At 38.1% G+C, this 25,394-nt stretch overlaps 1 protein-coding gene across 2 annotated transcripts in view; it reads right to left on the bottom strand.

The window, feature by feature from the left end:
* Positions 1 to 25,394, bottom strand: part of TENM3 (teneurin transmembrane protein 3) — a 1,264,183-nt gene that overhangs the window by 1,035,259 nt on the left and 203,530 nt on the right. For both annotated transcript variants that reach the window (XM_077934193.1, XM_077934194.1), the window contains exon 2: positions 15,911 to 15,964. The gene's annotated coding sequence lies outside the window, so the exon portion shown is untranslated. The remainder of the gene's footprint in view (positions 1 to 15,910; positions 15,965 to 25,394) is intronic.

Genomic DNA, 25,394 nt, shown 5'->3' with positions numbered 1-25,394 from the left:
GGAGAGGGAGGCCATGAAGTCATTCTCAAACCCAAAGAAGCTATACTGAATATTTACCTTAGAGATATGAATTCAAACACGTGCTTCTGTTGAGTTGAACAATTTCGTAACTTCAGTTAAGTGATCCATAAAAAAGTGTTCAAAATTCAACAGGCTCATCGCCTGCAATTGTTTAAACAGAGCTCAAGAGAAAGATGAAGTAGTAAATGCTGCTCTTTTCAATATTTATGAATTAATTTGATTCCAGAATCATTAGCAGTAATGTACAGAGCTGCAATAATTCTGTACAAAAAAAATTGACTGAGTGTGCTATTGAGTGAGAGCAGATGCATGTTGTTCACTCTGGGACACTTTCAATTCCATCTGCTTTTAAATGTAGGTAAAGAATACAAGTAGGTAAAGAATGCTTTATATCACCATAAAGCATGCAAACAGCTGTCTATATTGATACAATAACTGGAATTTAAGAAAATGTACATGAAATAGATATACAGTAATAAATAGATTTGCTACACTAGCAATAATGGCTGATAATTGGGTTGTGATAACAGTGAGGCATTTTGCTAGAATCTTGCTACTGCTCAGCAGAGATTGGGGGTGGTCTGTAACATTATAGAAAACAGGATCTTATTGACAGATGTGAGGAGGAGTGCAGTTTCACATTTTAAAAATAATTTAAAGCATAGCATGACAACAGAAGGAAAACAGGCTTTGGGTCTGCTAAGCACATTTACTGTTCAGTAATAGAAGATTAGGCATGTTTTATTGCATATATAATATCTATCTAAAGTAAAAATAATAAAACGAGTAACTTTAACCATGCACATGTTCTGTCATCCATCTCCATCACAGATGCTGAGTGTTTGCCCTACTCTCATCATCATCATCATCTGCTCTCTGGGAGATCATTTGGGTTTCACTGAGTTTTGAAACCCTGGACTTCAGCCAATGTCAAGCTCTAGATGCACCACTAAGCACAGCAATCCAACCTCCCTCCCCCCAAAAAGGTTTCCTCTACTTATCTTTTTAGTGAACTCCTTTTAACAAATAACATGGAGACAGCATAACTAATAGCCAGTAGTGATGTATGGAAGTGAGAGCTGGACCATAAAAAAGGCTGATCGTCGAAGAATTGATGCTTTTGAATTATGGTGCTGGAGGAGACTCTTGAGAGTCTCATGGACTGCAAGAAGATCAAACCTATCCATTCTTAAGGAAATCAGCCCTGAGTGCTCACTGGAAGGACAGATCCTGAAGCTGAGACTCCAATACTTTGGCCACCTCATGAGAAGAGAAGACTCCTTGGAAAAGACCCTGATGTTGGGAAAGATGGAGGGCACAAGGAGAAGGAGATGACAGAGGACGAGATGGTTGGACAGTGTTCTCGAAGCTACCAGCATGAGTTTGACCAAGCTGCAGGAGGCAGTGGAAGACAGGAGTGCCTGGCATGCTCTGGTCCATGGGGTCACGAAGAGTCGGACATGACTAAACGACTAAACAACAACAACAACACTAATTCTTTGTGAATTAAATCTCCATCCGAACCAGTGGCCATCAGCACAGTTTGTAGCACTACATTATTTGGTATAGTTAATAGGGACAGTGTTGAATTATAGAATGGCTGGGGGAAGAAACTCAAAATTCAGAAATGGTGCACCAGTTACAAGTAAGGGTGGACAGATCAGCCTATTACTGATCAATGTCAGCTTTACAGTGTAGAATGAATGAACTCCTTCTCCATTCCTAACTACAAACCAAAATCCCCTCCAAAGTTCTGCTCAGCTGGTAATTCTCAGCAGAGTTGACATGTCATCACTTCTGTTGTTTGTTCCCTCCATCTCCTCCTTTTTCAAACATTTTATAAGTTATTATTTAAAAAGTGATCCAGATCTTTAAAGCAACTAAACAGATTAGGGTACTAACAAGTCTAAGAACAATGCATATACTGGAATGGATGGAAAACTGCCATTCTCCGAGTGCGGGCCAGATGCCAGGGTTCTAGGAACAAAAAGTTACATCATGTTCCAGAGGCTACCTTGTGAGTAGTCATATTAGTGTTAAGCCGGTGGCCCATTTCCCCAACCTATCCTGTTAAACAAGAGAAATGTAATTCCAAGTGATTCTTAAAGAACTAAATATATTCCATTTTCCTCCAAAGCTTCTGTCTCCGAAAACCCTCATGGAAGATTTCCAATTCTTAATCTTTTGCCCATTGTTGCTTCAAAATTGTGTGTTAGGCTGCTAAAAGCAAGCAAATATGGATGGCTTTATGCAAGAGCTATCAAACAGTGTTAATTATCTCTTTCCTCCTCTGCATCACTATTTATCTGCATCCTGCTCCATATTAGGAAAAACAAAATTATGATGGCCTTACTCTGCTAGATCATCGTGTACCACTGATAAGACTTTTCCTGCAGGACAGTGCATTTAAACCACTATTATTGAGATTTCAGGGAGAAAGAATAGAAGTGCCACAGGTCTCCTGCCTGTGTTGTTTTGTCCTACAGTGGCTTAAAAAAAATCATTTCTTCAATATTTCAAGACATCACTATGTCTAAATATCAAATAGCTTATCTATAGTCTGAAAGAATTGATCATCAGCTGAAGCACTTCCACACAGATGTGCAAGCACACATATACTGAACATTAATGATTGTGAACATATATAAAACAGAAAGCTGAACTACTCCTTTAAGAACTAGACTCTTGTAAGTTTAGGAGAGCTTTATGCATGAGAGGGTTACCGTAACTAAGTCAGGAAGAGTACTGATAGTGATGTTGTGAGGAAGTTGACAAATCCTTTTTTGTGAGATTGTTTGCTCTCAGTGGCTGAATTTTCCTTAAGTCTTCTGAATGGCTATGAGATAGCTTGAAAGGGGTGGGTGCCTTAAACCTTCTACCACGTCTATCTAATAATAATAATAATAATAACAACAACAACAATAATAATAATAAATTTTATTTATACCCCACCCTCCCCAGCCGAAGCTGGGCTCAGGGCGGCTAACAACAATCAAACAATCTATGGTGTAATATTGGCCTTTTCGTAAAAGGAAACAATGTAAACTTCAGTTTAAATCAAATACTATGAAGTCATTTAGAGAGAAAACCAAGAGAGCTGAAAATAAATCCTGGCATCATCACCATCATCACCATCACTATTATTATTGTTAGAGGGGAGTGACTGCCTTTCACTGGAGATATAATATTACAATGGGTTTATCTTTCTGCTGAAGTGTTTAAATTTGCCTCCACCTCTGCTCAACTTGTAGATTTCAAAATTTCACAAATCATAAGTCTATAATGATGCTCTTTCTAAAGAAGCCAATTCTAAATAATTGTTGTGCCCCTGAACTAATTGGAGATGTGCAGACAACATAACAGTATCACTTGACTTGAGAAACCCTCAGTCTGTCTATGAAAGATTAGTGTTTAACGAGCTTCTGTAGATTATTTTCTGTTTAAATTGGTATGATACTGCTTTAAATGTATAATGCATTTGGGATCTAAGTGCCTAGAACACCGCAACATACATTAAATATAATTGCTATAAATATATTATTACTATTATAGTAATTATAAATATTATATTTGTAGCATGTAATAGGTTTTTAACTACTGTATTTATGCTTATTAACGTCTCCATTATTCTGTATAGCTGATTGTTTGTGCAGTGAAATTTAGCAAATATTTAACATTGCCATTGCTGCTCACAAGAAGTACCAGGCTATTTTGCACCCTTGGCAAGGCTAACTGCTTGCACCCTTTCCAAAAAATGCTAACTTCAGTTTTCAAAAACAGATGGCTTGTAGAAAAAAATGAAAAGTACAAAACTTGAAACTGCTAGATTTATTTTAAATTGCAAGAATAAATAATAATAAAACCATCTTTGATTATCTTTCTCAAATATAAATAAAAAAGATTTAGCACAAAAATAATTTTAAGTAAACTTGTGAATTCCTTCAGGTCAAGTGCTGATGCTTCAGCATGTTCAATTGATATAGTTGCCAAGCCAACTAGTCTCTTTTGCAACATCGTTGAACATATGTAAGTTTTTATAAGTTTGAGCTTTGGGAAACTATGTTCACTCTTGGCTCTGACACTGGAAGTGTGAGAAGGATCCTTAAGGCAGCAGAAACATTATCCAGGATTTTTTGTTGTAGTATGAAGAGAAGTACTCCTTGTAGTAGCACAGACTTTGAAAGTCTTTAAGCTATGGCTATAAGTTCACAGCACAGATCTTCAGCATCAATATATTTATTTCTATTGTGCATCAATGATTCCACCCCCACCCCCCCCAAATTCTTGCAGGCCTTAAGAACATCTTCAATAGATTTGTTGTTGATACCATATCACCAAGAGCCTTGGCTTCAATTCAGGAATTATTTTTGGACAAAATCTTTGGGCTTTAAGATCTCTCTTAAAGCATCATATGTACTACCAATATGACATCTCATTTGTGTCAAGGCACCAAACTAACTCTCCCATCTTGTTTCACTCAATGGTTTAACAGTTATGCCTAAGTACGATACATGGTTAGTTAGAATTTGGCAATACTGAATTGGCAGAAATGACTGGCAGAATCCGAGACCCGGGAGAAGAGTTGGTGAATGAAGATTGGAAGAAATTTAAAGACTATTTGCAGAAATACTGTAAAATTAATGAATGTTAAAATGATGTTGGATTGAAAATAAGTGGTATTGGCTACAAGATTAGTAAGAACATGTAAATACGGATGGATAATGGATGAAAATATACAGTTATAATAAGTTAAGATATAGAGCAAAGATAAATGAAAGAGGGTAAGGATTTGCTGAAATGTTTTTGTAAACGGGAATACAAAAAGGGGAGGTGTGAGGAGGTCAAGGAAACAAGTAAATGAACCCAAAGATATTGAAAAATGGATATATTTTCTTTTTAAACTTTGTATGTTTTCAGCTACCTGTTTTTTTTGCATTTTGTACTTTTTAAATTCTTTTTTCTATGTGTGTATCTTAGTTTGTTAATTGTTGTTATAATTTTAGTTTGTTAATTGTTGTTATAATCTTTTTTATTTTGTAAACTTTTCTTTTTGTAAAACTTGAATAAATATCTTTAAAAAAAAAAGAATTTGGCAATACTGAGTCGATGAAGAGAAATAATTACAGATCTGTTGAAACAAACAGAATAAGCTAGTTGCTTCCAGACAACACTGATTACCAAGTTTAAAGAATGTGAATTACAGGGCACAGAAAGTGCACGGGAGTTTATGTCCAGGACTCTTGTATGCCCTTTTCTTTGACTTTCATGTTACCATTGACCACAGATACTTGACCACAGATTCTCAATTGGTAATCCCATTTCCTCCAAGCTTTCCAAGAATAGCTTCTGTAATAAAGGAACCAGTAGTCTCCTTTTGTAGAACGAATACCAATAAATAGTTTTTTATAATAGCCTCAGGCTCAGACATCTCATTAGCCAATGGTTTGATTACATCAACATAATATACAATCGTGGCCATTTGTTCCAATATGACCAACCTCAAGTGTGCAGTCTAGAATAATTCTGTGGTATTTGGCTGAGTTTACACATGCTAATTTCTTTCTGCTTTATAGCACCTGCTAGAAGCTGTATAAGCTCATTTGGGATATCTTTTCCTAGGTAGGGAACCACTGTGCCTGGATTTTTAATGTTGAGCAAATGTTTGTTCATGGTAGGATCAAAAAGGGCTAGATATTCTACAAATTTCAAAAAATAAAATAAAAAATAAAATCAATTGCTAACACTTTTCAGTTGTGCCATGGGATGCCAAGTTTTGCAAACCATGAACTCTGACCAAAGCGATCAAGCATTCCAAGATTTGTCACCAGTATTGTTCTTCTTGCTTAACTTTCTGCTGCTTAATATCACCTATTGTTTTTCATTTAAAATTGTGAGAAAATAAACAGGTATAAAGATGGGGTTAAGGATGAGATGTGGGACGGGAACTAAAAGCCCCCCCCCCATCTTGCCGGTGATCAGTTGATTATACACTGACTGGAACTGAGTAGGTAGGTAAGAGTATTGGCATGGCAGGAATTTGTGTTTCATTCTTTCTAAGTGTTGGAGGTACAATCTGAAAAGGTGTGTGTGTGTGGGGGGGGGGCAAATTCTTACAAGAGAAGCCCAGCCTGGATGGAATACATGGACTGTGAAAGAAGAAAGAAAGAAAGAAAGAAAGAAAGAAAGAAAGAGTGATGTAATTGCATACGCATGCAAGCACATACAAATTCCACACAACCCATTTTGTGAAAAGAACATCTGCTTAGATAATCTATCACACATTTATGTGGATTGCAATATTTTAAAACCTTTTAAGAGAAATGCAAGTCATCACAAAGTTTGGCAATATTGCCAAGAGAAAATCAACTTGACCTCTATCAAGGCTCTCTAGGGAAATGTATAATCTATATGTGATCTGGAATTGGTCCAGTAAAATGACAGAAATGAAATAGCCTTCTTGATATTATACATACATACAAACATATTTGTGTCACTTAAATTATGATGAAAACTGACATCATGACCTCAAATAGTTCTTTCAAGGGCACAAACTTGGATGGCTAGTTTTCTGCCTCTTTCCATGCCCATTGTGTACCATTTTCCTTATGAATAAATGTAAGGTTTTCCATATTTATTTATTTATTTAGTCTATATAATGCACTTCCTTCAAAAGGAGTGCAGGGGGATATTTTCATTTGAGGCACTTCTTGATGAACATTATGTGTTTTTGCTATCTTCGAAAGAAAGAAAGTGTAACATTATATGTAATCAGATAAAACACTAATGGAACAATTCCAGCTTACTACAAGCCTGCAGTTGGTCCATTAATTGCTTCTAACCTAGTAAAAGCTAATGCAAATGAAGCTTACATTACTAAAGATGAGGGAAATAGTTGAGAACAGTGAATAGTGAGACCACGAGGCATATTTTATTACATTACAAGGAGGTACTGTATGCTTTTAAAATGATCCCATCAGTATATGAGTTGTAATAAATTTCTGAGTGAAACAGACTTGTATAAGAGATACAACTGCATGAGGTTGCAGTTCTTGCTTGTAATCCCTTGCTTGTAACTTTGCAAGCAACCACCCATCAACAGCCCTAGAAGGAGACATATGCAGCAACAGCACAGGCTTTGCCTCTTCCTGTTAACTGAAGCACTTGCGAGCAATATATTTTGAAACAGTCCTGCCACCAAACCAGCAGGTTGCAGGAAATACTATAGCGTTGTCTCATCACCTGCTGACAGATTCATGTGCATTTGCCCTATTCTTTCCTTCAGTACCACATTCTGAGGCTTTTATGTCAATGTTTTGTAACATAGGATTCATTATACCTCTTGTGATTTCAGCTTTGACACTTGCAGGGGACCTCCTGCTGATGGAAGGCATCTATGACATTCTTCATAGAAAGCAGACCTTGCTATTTACTATATTTAACTGAGCAGGAGGGGAAACAAATCCCTAGGTTGTGCTCTTTTGGGTGGAAGGCAGAAAAGCACGTCAGGCTACAACCCTGCAGAAGTGCAAGTATTTTAGACAAAAGGTTTAGCATTAATTCACACCTCTTGGGTTTGTAAAATATCTACCATGACAGCCAGCCGACTCAGGGCAAATGTAACAATTATTCAATTAATTTCCACTGTGGGTCGACCTCGCACTTGAAGTCAGAAGTAAACTAGAAAGTTAACACCAAAAGCAACATATTCCAGATGGATAGCAAAGTCTGCCAAAGGAAAAAACAATGAAGAGTCTTGCCATTGTAAAGGCTAACAGATTATTCTGGGATTAAACCTGGGACTTTTTTGCATACAAAGCATGTGCTCTATCTCTTAACCACAACCCTATCTTTCACAGTATGTGCTCTGAGTAGGTCTGTTGGCAAGTTCTGAATTCGGGACCCACCTGCTTTATCTTCAAGGGACTTGTAAAAGTAAATTAAAAAGCTGAAGGATGGTCCTTTTCATCCTTCTTGAAGAATACTGGTTGTGAGGCACATGGACATGATATCTGTACTAAGAGCATCTAATCTCCTTCTTTTTAAATCAGGATGGTGGTGTGTTTTTTTAAAAAAAGTATTTAAAATAGACAAAAGAGAAGTTCCCTTTCCCCATCCAACTCCATGTTGTGCTGACTCTCCCCCATGGACATGGGTCTCCAGCAGGAACAGTGATGGAGGGTGAATGCTGGTGATGAAATGAACAGCAGCAATTAAAATGTGCATCCAATGGCATGTAGTTTTTACAGGAAAGTCTACCTAGGAGATGAAAAGAAGCTTGCACATTTATAATAATATTGCACAAAGTAATAATAAGGCACCAGGCAAAAATGTTTCTCTTCAATTAGGCATTCAGCTGATTAACATTCTATGGCTTTTTAAATGTGTTTGGGTGAGAGGGGGTTATTGGCTTGGTTTTTGTTTTTATTATGCCTTTTGTATTCATGTTTTGTATTTGTCTGTTGTGAAACACTCTGGGATCTTCAGATGAACGGCGGTATACAAATTTAATAAACAACAACAATAACAATAAAGTAAGCAAAGAAAAACACATTTAAGCACTAAAACTTTAGGAAAGTAGCAGGTTATAAACTGACCAATAGAGAATCTTCCCTTTATATAGCTGTACAGTATATCCTGAGAATTTCCAAATGAAATAATGTTAAGTACAGTTCAAATGAACACTCTAGGCAGAGGGCCTTCTTGGTAGTGGCACCTGCCCTGTGGAATGCCCTCCCATCAGATGTCAAGGAGATAAACAACTATCTGACGTTTAGAAGACATCTGAAGGCAGCCCTGTTTAGGGAAATTTTTAATGACTGATGTTTTAATGTATTTTTAATCTTTTGTTGGAAGCCACCCAGAGTGGCTGGGGAAACCTAGCCAGATGGACGGGGTATTAATTATTATTATTATTATTATTATTATTATTATTATTTCTTCTTTGGGATTTGAGAATGCAATCCAGCTACTTAAAAATGTCCTTAGGCTGCAATCCTATATACACACTTATCTGGGAGTCAATCCTGTTGAACTCAATGTGGCTAGGTTTTAAGGAGATATATACAGTATGAGATTGCGCTGTAAAGGTTTGATACTTGCTGTTGTTTTTGAAAGTGAAACGGAACAATGTTAAATCCAAAGAACAATAATATGTACTTTTTTTTGGCAATTCACATCTTTTTGTACTTGTTAAAAAGCAACAACAAAGAGGGAAAGAATGTATCAGTTAAGTAAAGAGAAGGGTATTAACTTACACTCTGAAGAATAATCCATTGATTATCCCTTAATCCATATTTAATTATATGTCAGAGAAAATATTTATAGATATAGTTGGATGTGGTATTAGATTTTAATGTCTAAAAACCAGGTTTTCTGAAAGAGCAGCAGATTATTTAGTGCAGAATGGTGGACAGGTGTGCTGCTAATAAGGAAATTACTGTTTGAAAGTAGAATTGTTACCATTCAGTGAATGAAACTACCAGAGATACAGCAACTATTGTGCTCAATGGGATTTATTGCTTCAGCCTGTTTATAAATCACTCAGTATAGGGCAGCCTAACCATCTATGGAATGCAGGCATATGAAAGAAACAACATCTGAACCACAGCATACTTGGATGGTTGAAACAGTCATGGGCTCATGGCTTTCCCTAAATAACCCTAGGAAGTGTAGTTTATTAAGAGTGCTGAGAGTTTTAAGGATACCCCTATAGCCCACACAGAGGTACAGTGAAGGCTATAGCTCTGACTGGGTATCTCCTAACAGCTCTCAGTACCTTTAGCAAACTTCAGCTTCCAATGTTCACTGGGGGAAGAGCCATGGCTGTTTAAGGTAGTATGATACAGTAGTATGATGAGTCCTAACTTTGCAATGGATTTTTAATGAATGAGAGGAGTGGCATTATCATTTGTTATTGAAATGTATTCCTAAGGAAACATGAAATATGTAGGTAAGTGTGGTAGGAAAAGAATACCTATAGATGATTGGGAAGTTGAGTGTCAGCTCCAACTCCACTTCCTAAGGTTCCACAGGGCTATTTCCTAGAGTAGCCCCATGTGGAATAGGTCAGCAATTTTAAGTGGAAAGGTGTCTGTCTAAATCATATGCACTCCCACAGGATGCAATGATGACCATTAACTTGGGTAGCTTTAAGAGAGGAAAAGGTAAATTCATAGAGGGCATCGGTGGTTAGTAGCTATGATGACCAGGTTCTGCCTCCACTAGTTGCTCAAGAGGGGTGTGTGTGCTTCTTTGCTCAGTTTCTGCTTCCAGGTATCCTACAGGCATTTGTCGTGCCACTGTGAGAACATGATGCTGGATTAAATGGACCACTGGCTGACGCATCAGGCTCTTATGCACAAACATATTTACAAAGCAGGGAGGCACTGAAGAAAGTATTTTGTCCAAGACTTTCACCAAAGCATTTATTTTTATTTTTATTTATTTAAAGACATAAATTAGAAAATCCCTGGATTTAAACCTTTCAGCAGCAGTAGTATTTACAGATAGTATTCACACAAATGCTGGTCTTGCTGTGCCTCCCATAATGTAGAAGTACCAGTAATGCAATTAACATGCGGACTGGAATGTTTTAAAAGAACAAGGCACAGTCATTGCCATTCTGAACCAAAGTCTAATGTACTGTAGTTATGAAGTTTATATCAATTTCTTGCTGTGCAGCAGTCAAATCACAAATGACAAATAACCCTGGCTTTAATTTTGTTTATTCCCCCCCTTAACCGTTTGAACACTTATAACAATATATTTCATTCAAATTATCTCAATGCAGTTCAATGATATATTTTAAAATAGAAATATGTTTTATGCACATTAACTATGGTGAAAATATGCTGTTTATCTGATTAAATAAATGGAAAACATTTGTCCACCTGAGTATATGTATAGATTCAGCTGGGAGAATAGTACTTGATAATAATACAGTGCATTTTCTGTGTGGTACTGAGACAAAGCCTTATATAGTTCAATACCATACCACAGCATTTATTTTTATTTATTTAAAATATTTATATCCTGCCCTGTAACCATATTTTCAAAAAGATAATAGAAATCAGGGTTAGCCAAAGTAGACCACATATTGCTGAACTACAGCTTTCATCAGTCCCAGCCAGTATGGCCAACAGTCAGGGATGATGGGATCTGTAGCTGCTACCCCCAATTTAAAAAGAAAAGAAAAAAGATTTGTTATGAACAATATTTAAATCACAGCTCAGGTCTCCTACAGTGTGTATTCATGCCTCTCCTCTCTGTTTTACACTTTATGTCATTGGTTCTTTTCTCAGTTTACAATGCAACATGGATAGAAGCTATTGATCTTTCTGAAGAGTATTTTCTTCAATCTGGGTTGCCAAACTTTTTTGTTTCTATCATATCAGGAATGTAGACACCGTTGTAAAGTATTCATTGTTCATTTTTTAAATTGTTGTATAGAAAACCTGGCTTCTTTAATCTGACAGTGTCAGCTTTGGGGAAAAGAGGCACACCCTGATAAAATACCAGCAGGTGCCAAGGCACATGGCATGCTGTGGAAATAATGGTAGTTCAAAAAGGTGGAAAGGAAAATGGAAGGGGAATTAATGCAGATTGGAATTAAGGTAAATTAGTACAGGCGCTGAAGACCGCTACACATATCCTGTTTTGCAGTTCAATATCCACATCCTGTTTCGTAGTTTCCAAATCTGCCAGAAGGAAGCTATAGTGATTTAGGATTGAGCAAACATTCTGCAACTCATTCTGGTACAATGCAGAAACAGAAAAACTGAGACAAAGAAACAGCAGGAAGTCATGTACCATTTGTCAAGCCAAGACCATGATAAAATGAAGAAAATAAATTAATTCCAAACACTGGAGACAGGATTAGAATAAAGAAGGGGGCAGAATAAAAATCTCCAATTTGGATTTCACAAGCCAGTAAATTGCAATCATTTAAAAATTTACAACAATAAAATAAAGAGCAATTTGTCATTGTAAAGTATTATGTTATTATTGTGAGGAATGGACAGAGAAGAAATACAAATAACTGTTGTAGTCATCTCTGATATTCTTACTAATAATGGCTACAAAATAAATCTTTGCAAGCATACAAGGTCGGTATTGTTAATATAGATTTTAACCTTTAGATAAATAATATAAAAAGGCTGTATCTGATTTTATTACAACCTCAGCTAATCCAGATCTTTAGGGGGGAAATCTTCAGATTATTTTTTTTTTTATTTTTTTTTTAAATCAGGACACCTTCATAGTGAGTGATGGCAATTGGCCCCTGGGATCATGCACAGTAATACAGAGAGCAAAAACTTATGTTACTATGCATATTTATGAATATGAGCTAACAGCACAATTTTAAGTGATATATGTATGGGTCACAAATATTATTTAAGCATGCTGTAAAAGTGTCTTGTATCAAACTCTTTCTCCTGTAATACATTAAGATAACTTGACATTTCTATACATCTGTAAGCAATGCAAAGTGTTCTAATGTCTGAGTATTTTTTTGACATCTGTTATAGTTTTCTCTGTCATAGAAGAGAATTGGAAAGCTCCTATGCACAAACTATATCTCTGAATGATTTCAAAAAGCTTTAGGATGTACAGTGGTACCTCAGGTTAAGTACTTAATTCGTTCCGGAGGTCCGTTCTTAACCTGAAACTATTCTTAACCTGAAGCACCACTTTAGCTAATGAGGCCTTCTGCTGCTGCTGCGCCGCTGGAGCATGATTTCTGTTCTCATCCTGAAGCAAAGTTCTTAACCCGAAGTAATATTTCTGGGTTAGCAGAGTCTGTAACCTGAAGCATATGTAACCTGAAGCATATGTAACCCGATGTACCACTGTACTAGGAGGGACCCTATGGTCAGAAATACTCCAAGAGAAAGGAGTGCAAGATGGATGGGAATTTCTTAAATGTGAAATATTGAAGGCCCCAAAAGAAAGAAAAGTGGGGGGCATATAAGGAAACCAGTGTGGCTGCATAAGGAGCTTATAAATGAGCTGAGATTTAAGAAGGGCATGCACAAGAAATGGAAGAAAGAGGAAATAATGAAGGCCAACATTTGCAGGGAGAAGGTCAGGCAGGCCAAAGCTCAGAATGAGCTCAGGCCTGCAAGAAAGGTTAAAAAATAATAATACAGGTATCTTTGACTATGTTTGAAGTAAGAGGAAGAACAAATAAGTAGTAGGTCCTCTGGATGGAGAAAATGGAGAAATGCTACAGAGTGACAGTAGGAGGGGTAGCAAATGCTGCAGAAAACAGAATTGGAATCTAATATGACCTTAACAGACTGGAGAATTGAGCCCAAACTAACAAAATGAATTTCATTAGGGACAAATGCCAGGTTCTATATTTAGGCAGGAAGAACTAGCTGCACAAATATAAAAGGTGTTGGATACCTGACTTGTCATATGAAAAGAATCTAGGGGTCTTAGTAGCTTAACGTAGTGTGATGCAACAGCAAAAAAATAAAAAAAATCCCTAATGGTATTCTAGGCTGCATCAACAGAAGTATAATGTTCCGATCAAGCAAATTCATAGTACCATAGTACCACCAAGGCAATAGTACTGCCTTGGTCAGACCACGCTTGGAGTATTGTGTCCAATTCTGTGTGGCACAATTTAAGAAGGATGTTGACAAGCTGGCATGTGTGCAGAGGAAGGTTACCAAGATGATCAAGGCTCTGGAAAACCAAGCCTTATGAGGAACAGTTGAGGGACAGGATATATTTAGCCTGGAAAAGAAAAGCCTGAGAGGTGATATGATAGTCACATTCAAATATCTAAAGGGCTGTCACAAAGCAGATGGAGCAAGCTTGTTTTTTTCCTGCTTCAGAGGCTAGGACCTGAACCAATGGATTCAAGTTACAAGAAAATATATTCCAACTAAACAGCAGGAAGAACTTTCTGACACTAAAGAGCTGCTTGGCGGTGGAACACACTCCCACAAGAGGTGTTGGACTCTTCTTCCTTGCAGTTATTTTAAGCAGAGGATGGATGGCCATCTGTCATGGATGCCTTAGTTGAGATTGCTACATTCAGGGGGGTTGGACCAGATGACCATTGGGATCCCTTCCAATGCTATGATTCTCTAATTCCTCATCCTGTAGGCTATATTCTTTATCCTTCTAAAATGTTCTATCAAAGCCATAATTTTAATTGCAATACAGATACTTTAAACCAACAAAACACACTTTTATGTTTTCTATTGCAACACATTCCCCTTTATCTATTCTATCTTTTCAGCAGTAGGCTTTACAATGTGTTTCTTTTTATATCCATTAACAACAATACAATGTTTCTATTCACTAAGTATTAGCAAAAAGCTGATTTGTGACTCGTGTGCTTTTCTTTTTCATTCTTCTGTACAGCACGCAAAACAAATCTGCAGATTTCTCCTGTCATGAGATGTGTGAATTCCATAAACCTTTGTAACTCACACATGTCACAAGAGACAGAGAATACACAAGCACTCTGCTTTTCATATAAAATGGAATTTCAAAGCAAAGGCACAAACTGTTAATTCCATTGTCTTGTTTCATTGTTGTAATTTAGAGCAATGAAATTTAGGGAAGCCACAGTGGAGAATTACTGTGCAACTCTTCATCACCCACTGGTTTTCTAATACACTCTCCACAAGGTATCAGATAACTCTTTATCATGTAGAAAGACTTCTGGAAGGAACCTATCTGCACCCAAGTGAAGAGGGAAAGTGGCTGGCTGGGAAAGAGTTAACATTCTCTCCACAACTCCACCCAATGTTTTTCTATTTCAAATTGTATCATTCTGACCCTGCAGTGGGCCTTCAGGATTTAATTAGTCACATGTATGTGCAACATGTAAAAAGGTAAAGGGACCCCTGGCCAACGACTCTGGGGTTGCGGCGCTCATCTTGCTTTACTGGCCGAGGGAGCCGGTGTTTGTCTAAACATACATGTTGGAAATTACAATGTATGGCACACATTCTAAAGTTAATGTGGTTAATATACAAAGTCTTCTTCATGCTAACATAACATTATGTGCAAATAATAATGAGGTTAAGATATGATTTTTAACATTTGTCATAAAGGAGAACAGAAAGCTCCTACACAGTCTTTGAATGATTATCAGTAGCCTATATTATGTCCTCCTAAAATTTTACATCAGAAATGACAGTATAGAAATTAAAATGCAAGGTTATGTGGTCTCAGATGACTTGAATTATGATACAATTAATATAAAATAGAATAATTTTATTTAGTTCCCCCATTCCAGATCCTGAAAGCAAAACATAATGAGAGGTCACTACTATTTCATTAATTTTTATGCAGAGGTTTCCCTTTACAATCAATAAACACTTAAAATCAATTATGTACCTCCTATCAATAATATTGTAGCAGCACGTATTTCACTGTAAATAATTACAATCTCTTTTTAAAACCATGGTCAATACTACATCTTCCTTTTGCAATTACTGAGCTAATTGCAACATTAATATTTCTATTTTGCAGCGAAAATTCAGATCCTTTTAATCTAAAAGCTCACATCAACAATTCACATGAAAGTGGAATAGCCAACATTATATTTGTAAGCATATTAACATTTCCCTACATACTTATAAACAATTCTATTTTGATAACCAAAAGGTGGGGGGGAGAAGGCATTTATTCAATGCATTTTAAATTAAAAGACTGTATAACGAGAACAATATCCCTCCTTCTTTATCAGTTAATACTATTAAAACTGTACCACTAAAGTTCTGGGGGAAAAATCTTTGTAAAAGGAATATGACAAGATAGGCCAAAGAAAGGTAGCTTTTAAAAATTCATTCAAATAATACCACAGTCACATATATGAAATAGTATCTTTTTACAACAAGTTATAGCAAACAGAAACACTTACTGTTATTTTCTTGTAGCAGAATCTGTATTCACAATGCCATCTTGAAGTTATTGCCTGTTAAAAAGTCACCAAAACACGAATACATTAATTTAAAATACAATAAACTCTGAATTGCACAGCTAATAAGAATATTTTCATCCCATAAATAAGAAATATAACAACCATAATATCCCCATTTTAGTTTCATTCCATGAATTAAGAACAACAAAAGCAGGGCCAACTGAAAATTATGTCTTAATACCAAGAGCGTCTTAGCAAGAGCTAAGAAATGCCACTTAGGGAATTCGGACAAATTCAGCTTAACATACAAATTCAAAAATGGAGAATATACACTTAACCCTCTCTACAATTTGAATTCAAAGCCATAAAAGTTCAATGTCATCTACAATAAGAAGCAGCCCAGTGTGTGTCCTCATTGTGAATGGCTCAGATGGCCTTCCAGTGTACAAAAAAAGCAGTTTAGCACAACAAAAATCAGAATCCCAAGGTTCAATAAAACCTATACTAAGTATCAGTGCCCAGGAATGTCTTGTGAAGGGTGTGTGTGTGTGTCATTCTACAATGTAGAAGCCATCATTCATCAATGTGGAAGATTCTTCTTCAAGGGATCTTGGCTAGAATTATTGCCAGCTAAACACAATATGACTAGAAGCACCTTTTAGAATAGTCTAAGTCAGGGGTGGCCAAACTTGTCCCTCCAGCTGTTTTGGGACTACAATTCCCATAATCCCTGACCACTGGTCCTGTTAGCTGGGGAGTTGTAGTCCAAAAACAGCTGTAGGGCCAAGTTTGGCCACCACTGGTCTAGGTCAACAACAATGCCTGAAACAGGGGGCTGGTGCAAATCACTCAGCATGAACACAATATCTGCAAAGCATTCCATTAAGCATCCTAGCAGCTGCAGTTTGCACTAGCTGCATATAGAGCATGTTTCAATAATTTAATTTAGAAGTTAAAAATGAGTGGGTCACTATGCCCAAGCTGTCTCCATCCAGGACTGGGCATATCTGGCACACCAGCCGAAGGCAATGAAATGTTCTCCTAGATCCCAAGGCCATCTGAATCTCCAGTGGCAAAGAGGGATCAAAATGCACTCTCAAGCTATGAACCTGCTATTTCAAGAGGAATGCAGTTCCTGCCATAAAAGGAAGGCAACATTCTCCCCAAACCTGAAAATCAGTCCCTCATAGGGCAGCTGAATAGTAGGACTAAGCTTCTGTCTTACTGGGACTAAGTTTATTGGCCATCATGGCCAATGCCACTTGGCTAGTTCTAATCAGTCACAATGGGCAAGGTTAATTGTACACATATGGTTGGCTGGATGTAGGAAGCGCCATGTCCACATTCCCAGGTTACAATAGCTGTGGCCACCCTAACTACACCATTCACATTGTTACAGAGACAAGCTGCCATGCAAAAGAACTGTTGGACAGCTACTCAAGGATGTGATGGAGCCAGCTCTCCCTTCACTGCCACACAATATACTGTAAATGATTTTTCACTCTACAAATGCCTAGTTGTCTTCACCACTAATTTTATGACACTTGTGCTTTATCCATCGTCCTGCCTGTTTCAGTCACCAAAATTCCTCAGAATACCAAACGACCACTTTGGTGCCAGAGGGATTGCTCAGGATCGATTGTCTTGATGGCATGACACATCTCACCGTCCACAGTAAGACTAGGGCATCAACAAGTTTCCCCATTCTTTCTCTCCCCTTCTGCAACAAATCAGGAAAAATCAAATCCCTGTAGAGGTCAAACTCCTTGTCAAACCCTTGCTGTGAAAGAGATTGTCTTGACTCAGTTTCACCCTTGTCTTTGCTCACAAAACTCTGTTTGCACAAGATGTTTCTCCCCTGTTTTTTCTACATTTCCAATCAGTATTTGTATATCCAGCCACCCATAGTTTCTCCCTGATGGGTAAACTATGGCATAAGGAGTGCCCAGGACACGCACTACCATGATGATAACAATTTGATATGAGAATATCACTGCGACATCACTATGGCTCTGGACCCCATACTGGTAAAAGGCAGCTCAAGGCAAGCTTGGGAGGCTAAATATATTAAGGGAAGTTTAAGAATAAGGGATTTCCAGCCTCTACCTTTCCCTTAAACTGTGACATGTAGTTACAGGTAAATGAAACATAGCCAGCCAGTACATTCCCAACCTTTTATTTAGTAGCAATAACTGTTTTTCCATAAATGCCACCACAATATAATTGTAGAGTTCTGGATCTCCCAAAATTAACATAAACTGTAGAGAAGAACTATTCATGGACATTTAGCTGCTTCCAACTGCACAATGGGACTTCCTCCCCAGGTGCCCCTGCACCCTGTCCCCAAACTGGGGGATCCCCGGAACTGATTTGCGCAGGTGTGGGGGGAATATGAGTAGCAATTTAGGTTGGCTCTTTTGTACAATGTGGATGCAAATGTTGCTTCTCTTGACAGAACTTATATTAATTAAAGTTATTCATTAAGAAAAGCAGCAGGCAGAAATGTAATTAAAATGGCAAAGTACAATACGCTTTTATGCACTGGTTGGCTTGGATGGCTGTGTGAAGAATTCCAGTTTTGTCGTTAAACACCTTGGTCAAAAATAATGCAATTTCTTTTCCTTATTCACAGCAGCACTGGCTCCAACATGTGTAAACCAGCTCCTTTATCGCTGTGTGATGTGATGTCTTATATACTGAACAAGCCTGTTCATTTTTCTCATATGAGAAACAGCTGAGAAAATTTTACTTATTACCTGCCCCTTTTTTTATTTCGCTCTATCTGGAGAGCAAATCTTCAGCTGTAAGAAAGGTCTTCATGTTACTGGCATCAGCCTACTCTCCTCCACCCCATAAGGAATCCCTCCCACTCTGACACAAGCACACAAGAGGCTTGTTGTTAAGGGTTAATTTCATGCTAAAACTCCTTCTGTGATAGGCCCATGCTCAACCAATGCTAAGCAAGGATTCAGAATCTTCCCTAGTGCAGAGGATTCTTTAAAAAGATGTCCTCAAGTATTTGGGGCTTCCATTAAAAATAAAACAAATAATCTTAGCTGAGTGATGGTGGTGGAATAATATTGAAATACATTTACATGGAGGTTAGGAGGACAGCAGCACTGCACTCAGGACCTCAGGATCTCCATTCCCTTTTTCCATATTGTACTAAGCTGACTTTAGGACATGCATACATGTTCTAAATATCATTTGCTTCAGGTCATCCAACAAAAACAAAGATAGTTCTGGTCAAATGGTTTGAATGTTTTTCCACCAGCCCATCTGACTCCTCTGTGGCTATGAGAATGAGAATGAATGAGAAGCGGTGATACAATGAAAACTTATAATTACATGATTTGCAATACAGATTTTCCTATCTTACAATGCTTAAATGCAGCCTGAATCAAATGTTACTCCTCTCAAAAGTTAGCCAACAGAAAATGGAAAACAAGATTCTGCATATGCAAAGGTAATGCTGTTTCATTTTAACTGATGTTTAGTTCAAGGCTTGACATTAACTGGTACCCACACAAAGTATATGTCCTCAAGAGTTTTTCAAAGCTTCAGAGACTGATAGCTCTGACTTTTATGCAGAAAAGATACGGTGTAGCCCCTAAATTTGTTCAACAGCTTTTAAAATCCACAACCACCCACTATGAGCAATGTAAAGATACAATCACATCAACATTCTTTCTTAATAATATTATTAAACAATTTATTTGAAATGTTTTGTTGTATTTTTCACCAATCTCCTATCAAAGGGACCCAGTCAATGACAATTAATGCATTCTGGCAATGGAGATAATGTCAATGTTTCATGATATTTATACACCAGATATGCAAGTCATATTTTGAGTGTGTAGGTGGAAACTAAAAAAAACAACAACCCCAAACATTTACAATTGACAAAAATAATCTAGAAACTAATAGATCTTCTAAACAGCCTTCAGCTCACAGTAGTCCATCAACACAAAGCCTGTCAAAGAGTTTATTGGAACCTAAAGATTACATTTTCCAGAAATCACTACTTTAGATTGTACTCAATACAGGACAATGAATTATGAAATCACAAAGTGACAGATTAAATATCCAGCTTTAGGACACGCTGTCTGATCCAGTCAAATGAAATACATTCTTACTTCTGTTTTGCTGATACCAAAGACATATGGATGGTATTTCTATTCACACAAATTATAGCTATGGTGACATCGCAGTGTATGTGGATATAAGTGTCTCCTTTCACATTTCTTTGACTTGTAAATTTCTGTTATCTACGATAGTTCCTTTTTTTTTCTTTTTACCAAGTCAGGTTTGATTGGAAAATGAAGGTATATTGATTCAGAATGGGGAAGGCTACTCTGTAAGCTTATAGGAGGAAAAGATAATTACAGGTAGACAGACAGCTAGATAGATACAAACATATAGATACACACACCATTGTACCCTCCTGAATGGCATCTAGTGTCCTGATGACCCTTAAAATTAAGAGAGCGCTGCACTCAGCACAATTTATGTTATGCCTATCCTCTAACATTTGGTACGTGTATGTTGTGCAGTTTTACTTCACACTGCTTATCATACACCCACTATTCATTAGTTACTACTAATGTGTAACTAATGCACATTTTCCTTATCCTATATGCCCACATGCACTGTTTTTTCTAGGCAAATAGGAGCATTCAGTTTTAATGCCTATGGCAACATTAGCAACTATGTTTGATCAAGAGGAAAAAGCTTGGAATGCCTGAACCCTGGCCTAGAAATAGTGCATATACATTTAAATGCCATGAGACACTTAAAGAGGGTGCAACTGCTACACTCCATCTTTATTGATAGTATTAACCCTTATTGTGGCCCTCCTCTTTTTTTCAAACCCTACCAGACTCAGTTACTCAATAAGTTCTTGCTCCTGATCAGTACAGTACAGTGGTACCTCAGGTTACAGAAACTTCAGGTTACAGACGCTTCAGGTTATAGACTCTGCTAACCCAGAAATAGTACCTCGGGTTAAGAACTTTGCTTCAGGATGAGAACAGGAATCGCGCAGTGGTGGCAAGGCAGCAGTGGAGGCCCCATTAGCAAGTGGTAGCTCAGGTTAAGAACAGTTTCAGGTTAAGAACATACCTCCAGAATGAATTAAGTTCTTAACCCGAGGAACCACTGTATACGAAGCTGGTGCAGAATCAGGTTACCAGGCTGTGGGGCAACTAAATTGGGTCACGTGACACAGATCCTTGGCTGTCCCAACGGAAGATTTTGATATACAAAGCTCTAAATTGCCCAGGACCCACATTAAACAACCACATACACTCCTGTACTCTGAAATCAGCAACGAAGGCACTACAGTGGTACTTCGGTTTAAGAACAGCTGTTTACGAAGTATTCAGTTACGAACTCTGCAAAACCGGAAGTAGTGTCCCAGTTTGTGAACTTTACCTCGGTCTAAGGACGGAAGCCGAACAGTGGAAGAGCACGGGCAGCAGGAGGCCTCAGTAGGGAAAGCGCACCTCGGTTTAAGAACAGTTTCGGTTTAAGAACGGACTTCCAGAATGGATTAAGTTCGTAAACCGAGGTACCACTGTACTCATTGGGCATGACCCACAGTAAAGCGTGCAAATGGTTGTTTATGTTGTGCATTGGCCTGGGTTCCTTCAGGATGATGAGTCATATTTATAACAAACAAACAAATTGGACTTCATCACAAGCTCAAACCCAAAACTAAGTACTGTACAGATGCAGCTTCATTTGCTCACATCCATCTCTTGGCCTCTTCTCATGTTTTGCTTCCAGAGCTGCCAACTAAAGGTGCCTGCCACAACCTGAAACATGAGTTTCAGAATCTTATGATGCAAGCATTAGAGAAGAGCACGAGACTCCCAAATACTTTCTCACTAAATCTTATCCAGGGAAGAATTATCAGCTTTGCTATCCCTTATTCTGGACAAGACAGTATAGAAGTGATGCTCACTACTGATCGTGTTAAAAAGAAGACATTACAGTTTGGCTAGGTAAAGATGCACTGATTCACATTATAACTCAATTATAGGAGAGAGATTTATAATATTATTTTTACACATATCACCAGGGAATTGTCACTGGCAACATGTAATGAAGGACCGTGTCATGTTGTAACCAAAAACCAGGGCCCTCAGGGTGTACCGTTATTGCTTTAATAGATAGCTAATGGCTCAGTAGCATTGCTTTTTGGCACCTGCCCCATAAAGTTCCACTTAATATATTATTCATTTCAAAGAAGTTCAGGCCTGTACCTGCAATAATCAGTTGTAGTTCTTTCAGAAAAGCAAGGGAGCACGTATAAATTCTGGCCAGACACTTTATTGCTTGATCATGCCCAATGTTGATTGATGGGGAAAATGCATTATTGAGCTTCTAATAATAGCGCCTCAATGTAAGGTGGTTAGAAAAAACAACACATTGATGCTTATCTTAGATTGGGTTTTTCTCTCCTACTGGAACAACCCATACCTAATATAAAAACTTTCTTGAAATGCTCAGGAGAAGTTTTTTTAGGGGACACACAGGGCAGGAGGGAGGAAATCTGTTTTGCTGAGCGGGCTTCTGCTTGTGCAATGGGTGGGTCAAAGCCATGGCGACTACCACTAGATTTTTTTTATATAATATGGTTGGCAAATGGTAACAGCTGGCCCAGATTGCTGAGTCTCAGCTCTGTTGGGGTATATATATGCAGTGCTATTTTTCTAGAAAAAGAGGTGCCAGAGCTCACCGTGAATGCCTCTCTTGTTCTCTTATAATGGCAATGGTTCTAGTGAGTTCTGGCTGAAAAAAGCGGCGTATATATGGTAATCCTTGGTTCACATTTAATTCGCAACACAATTCCCTTTACCTCCAAGACCACCAATTTCTGAGCTTATCACTGTGAAAGTGACTCTCCTAAACTGTCTGATATTAGAATTCAAAACCACACGAGCAAAATCTCTCTATGCACCTTCCCAATACAAGAAAGGGATCTATGTGCAGAAGCAGTTTAAAGGTACCCCTGCCCATACGGGCCAGTCTTGACAGACTCTAGGGTTGTGCGCTCATCTCACTCTAGAGGCCGGGAGCCAGCGCTGTCCGAAGACACTTCCGGGTCACGTGGCCAGCGTGACAAAGCTGCTCTGGCGAGCCAGCGCAGCACACGGAAACGCCGTTTACCTTCCCGCTAGTAAGTGGTCCCTATTTATCTACTTGCACCTGGGGGTGCTTTCGAACTGCTAGGTTGGCAGGCGCTGGGACCGAGCAACGGGAGCGCACCCCCCCCCCCGCGGGGATTCGAACCGCCGACCATGCGATCGGCAAGTCCTAGTCGCTGAGGTTTTACCCACAGCGCCACCCGCGTCCCTGCAGAAGCAGTTTATTTCCACTCAAATAGCTGATATGGAAACACAGGTGAGGATCTGGGTGCACATCTCCATCTACCTGGTGATGCAAATCTTGGCGTTACTGAACTTTATGTAGCTGCCAATAGGAATGTGCATTTATCACCCAATTGTTATATGAGAGCTGGGTCAGGGCCTGTTTTTTCATGGACATTTAAAATGAAGTTTACACTGAGCAATTGCTGGTAGAAGCAACAAACTTGGAACATAAAATGATGCCATAGTCTTAATTCTTGCTGTGTTTACACATGAAAAGAGAAAAAGAGAGAGAGATTCACAAGCAAACCTCTCCCAATGTGAGACACTAACAGTTTTAGCAAGTATCACATCCAGTAGCTTCTTTATGTTGCTGTAAAATGCTCAATCTTTCCCCCACTTATAGATCTGGCAGCCAGTAATGAAGAAGGAAGGTCAGATCTACAGCAATTCCATTTCTGCTGATCTTTAGTACTTTCAAGGTGACAAATTCACTTCCTATTACTGAACCTGTAGAAAGTGGTGTGCATGGTATAGTTTTTTTTAAATCCTGAAGCTAGAATGAATGAATGAATGAATGAATGAATATTTATTTGTGTCAGCCATCGGCCATAGCAATAAAACAACAATATGATATACAAAGAATAGAAATAAAAAGTCAAATATATAAAAAACATTTTAGGGTTTTGAATCAATAGTCCTGATGCGTTATGGAACTACACAAACATAGATGCTTCTTTGTGGGGTGCTGGCGTAATTTTTTTGGGGGGTAGGGAATAAACAAACAATAAAACCTGTCCAGAGGTATTGAAGTCTATATGATTAATGTAGCATAATTTGGGATACAATAGACTAATCCAAATATTGCACATTTGCAACTGCTGTAATATATATTTTACTTTAAACTGAATCTGTGGAAAGTATATTTGACTTCAGTTACCTCATATTAAAATATTTACTCAGTAATCGCTACTATCACACGTTTGTAAAGGCATGGGTTGCCTCAAAAAGGGGTGGGAACCTTTTTGGCCCAATAAACACAGAGTAACTGGAGTAACACAGAAGCCTGGTTAAGCAGGGGGGGGGGTTAACGCAAAGGAAACTACAGTTTTCACTTTTTAATAAACTACAATTCCAAATGAGGAAATTCCTCTTTTACTTTAGAACGATAACTTCCAGTTAAATCTATTTGGGTTTGATTCTGGTTTGTCTTAACTAAGTTTGGTAAGTGCAAACAATAGTTTCCAGGTTTGTACATAATGGATATACAGTCATACCTCGGGATAAATACGCTTTAGGTTGGAGTGCTTTCGGGTTGCGCTCCGCTGCGCGTTACTTCTGGGTTTCACCGCTCGCGCATGCGCAGTCAAAATGACATCACACGCATGCGCAGAAGCGGTGAAACGTTCTGTTCGGGATGTGAATGGGGCTCCAGAACGGATCCCGTTCTCATCCTGGGATACCACTGTAATGGGGGACCAAGCTTTGTGAAAGAGTATGTTTTGACTCTTTTACTTGTGTGTGCAAGGGGAGGGAGATGACATAGTCTGAAGCTTTCTGCACCTCATTCTTGATAATCTAAATCATGGTGATCACTTGCACTGAACCAAATGAATAGAAAAATAAGGAATGGCATTTTAAAAACATAGAACAAAACAATGGAACAATGTTGTTACTTAAAGGTGTTTCATGGAGAAAAGCAAATTTGCTCCCTACCAGTCTTTTAGCTTCTCAGGAAATGAATCAATTTTTCTAGCGCTCATAAAACTGGTATATGGCAAAAAAGAAGGTGCTATCTTGACTACTGCAGGAAATGTTGAGGCAATTACTGTAATGACTCATCGTAAAGATTACCCTTTTATGAAGTGTCTGGCTGCATATTGTCTGGCAAGACTCTTTTGTTGTTAAAAATAGCATCAGATCTGCCTTGTCCATCTTAAATGTTCTGATCTTGCATACTATAAAGTAGCTTCTATCTTATTTGACAACTAAAAAACTACACTGCAGCATAAAATCCAGTAGATCAGAAGTCTTGTGCTCAAAGCTACCTTAGGCGAGTGTTGAAAACCAAAGATAGTATCCCTGAGGTTTCTGGAATGAAGCATGGTAGA

Source organism: Podarcis muralis, chromosome 9 (assembly GCF_964188315.1).
Source record: "Podarcis muralis chromosome 9, rPodMur119.hap1.1, whole genome shotgun sequence".
In the NCBI taxonomy this organism is placed as follows: Eukaryota; Metazoa; Chordata; class Lepidosauria; order Squamata; family Lacertidae; genus Podarcis; species Podarcis muralis.
The sequence above is the reverse complement of the archived record's forward strand: the minus strand, read 5'-3'. Positions and strand labels throughout refer to the sequence as shown.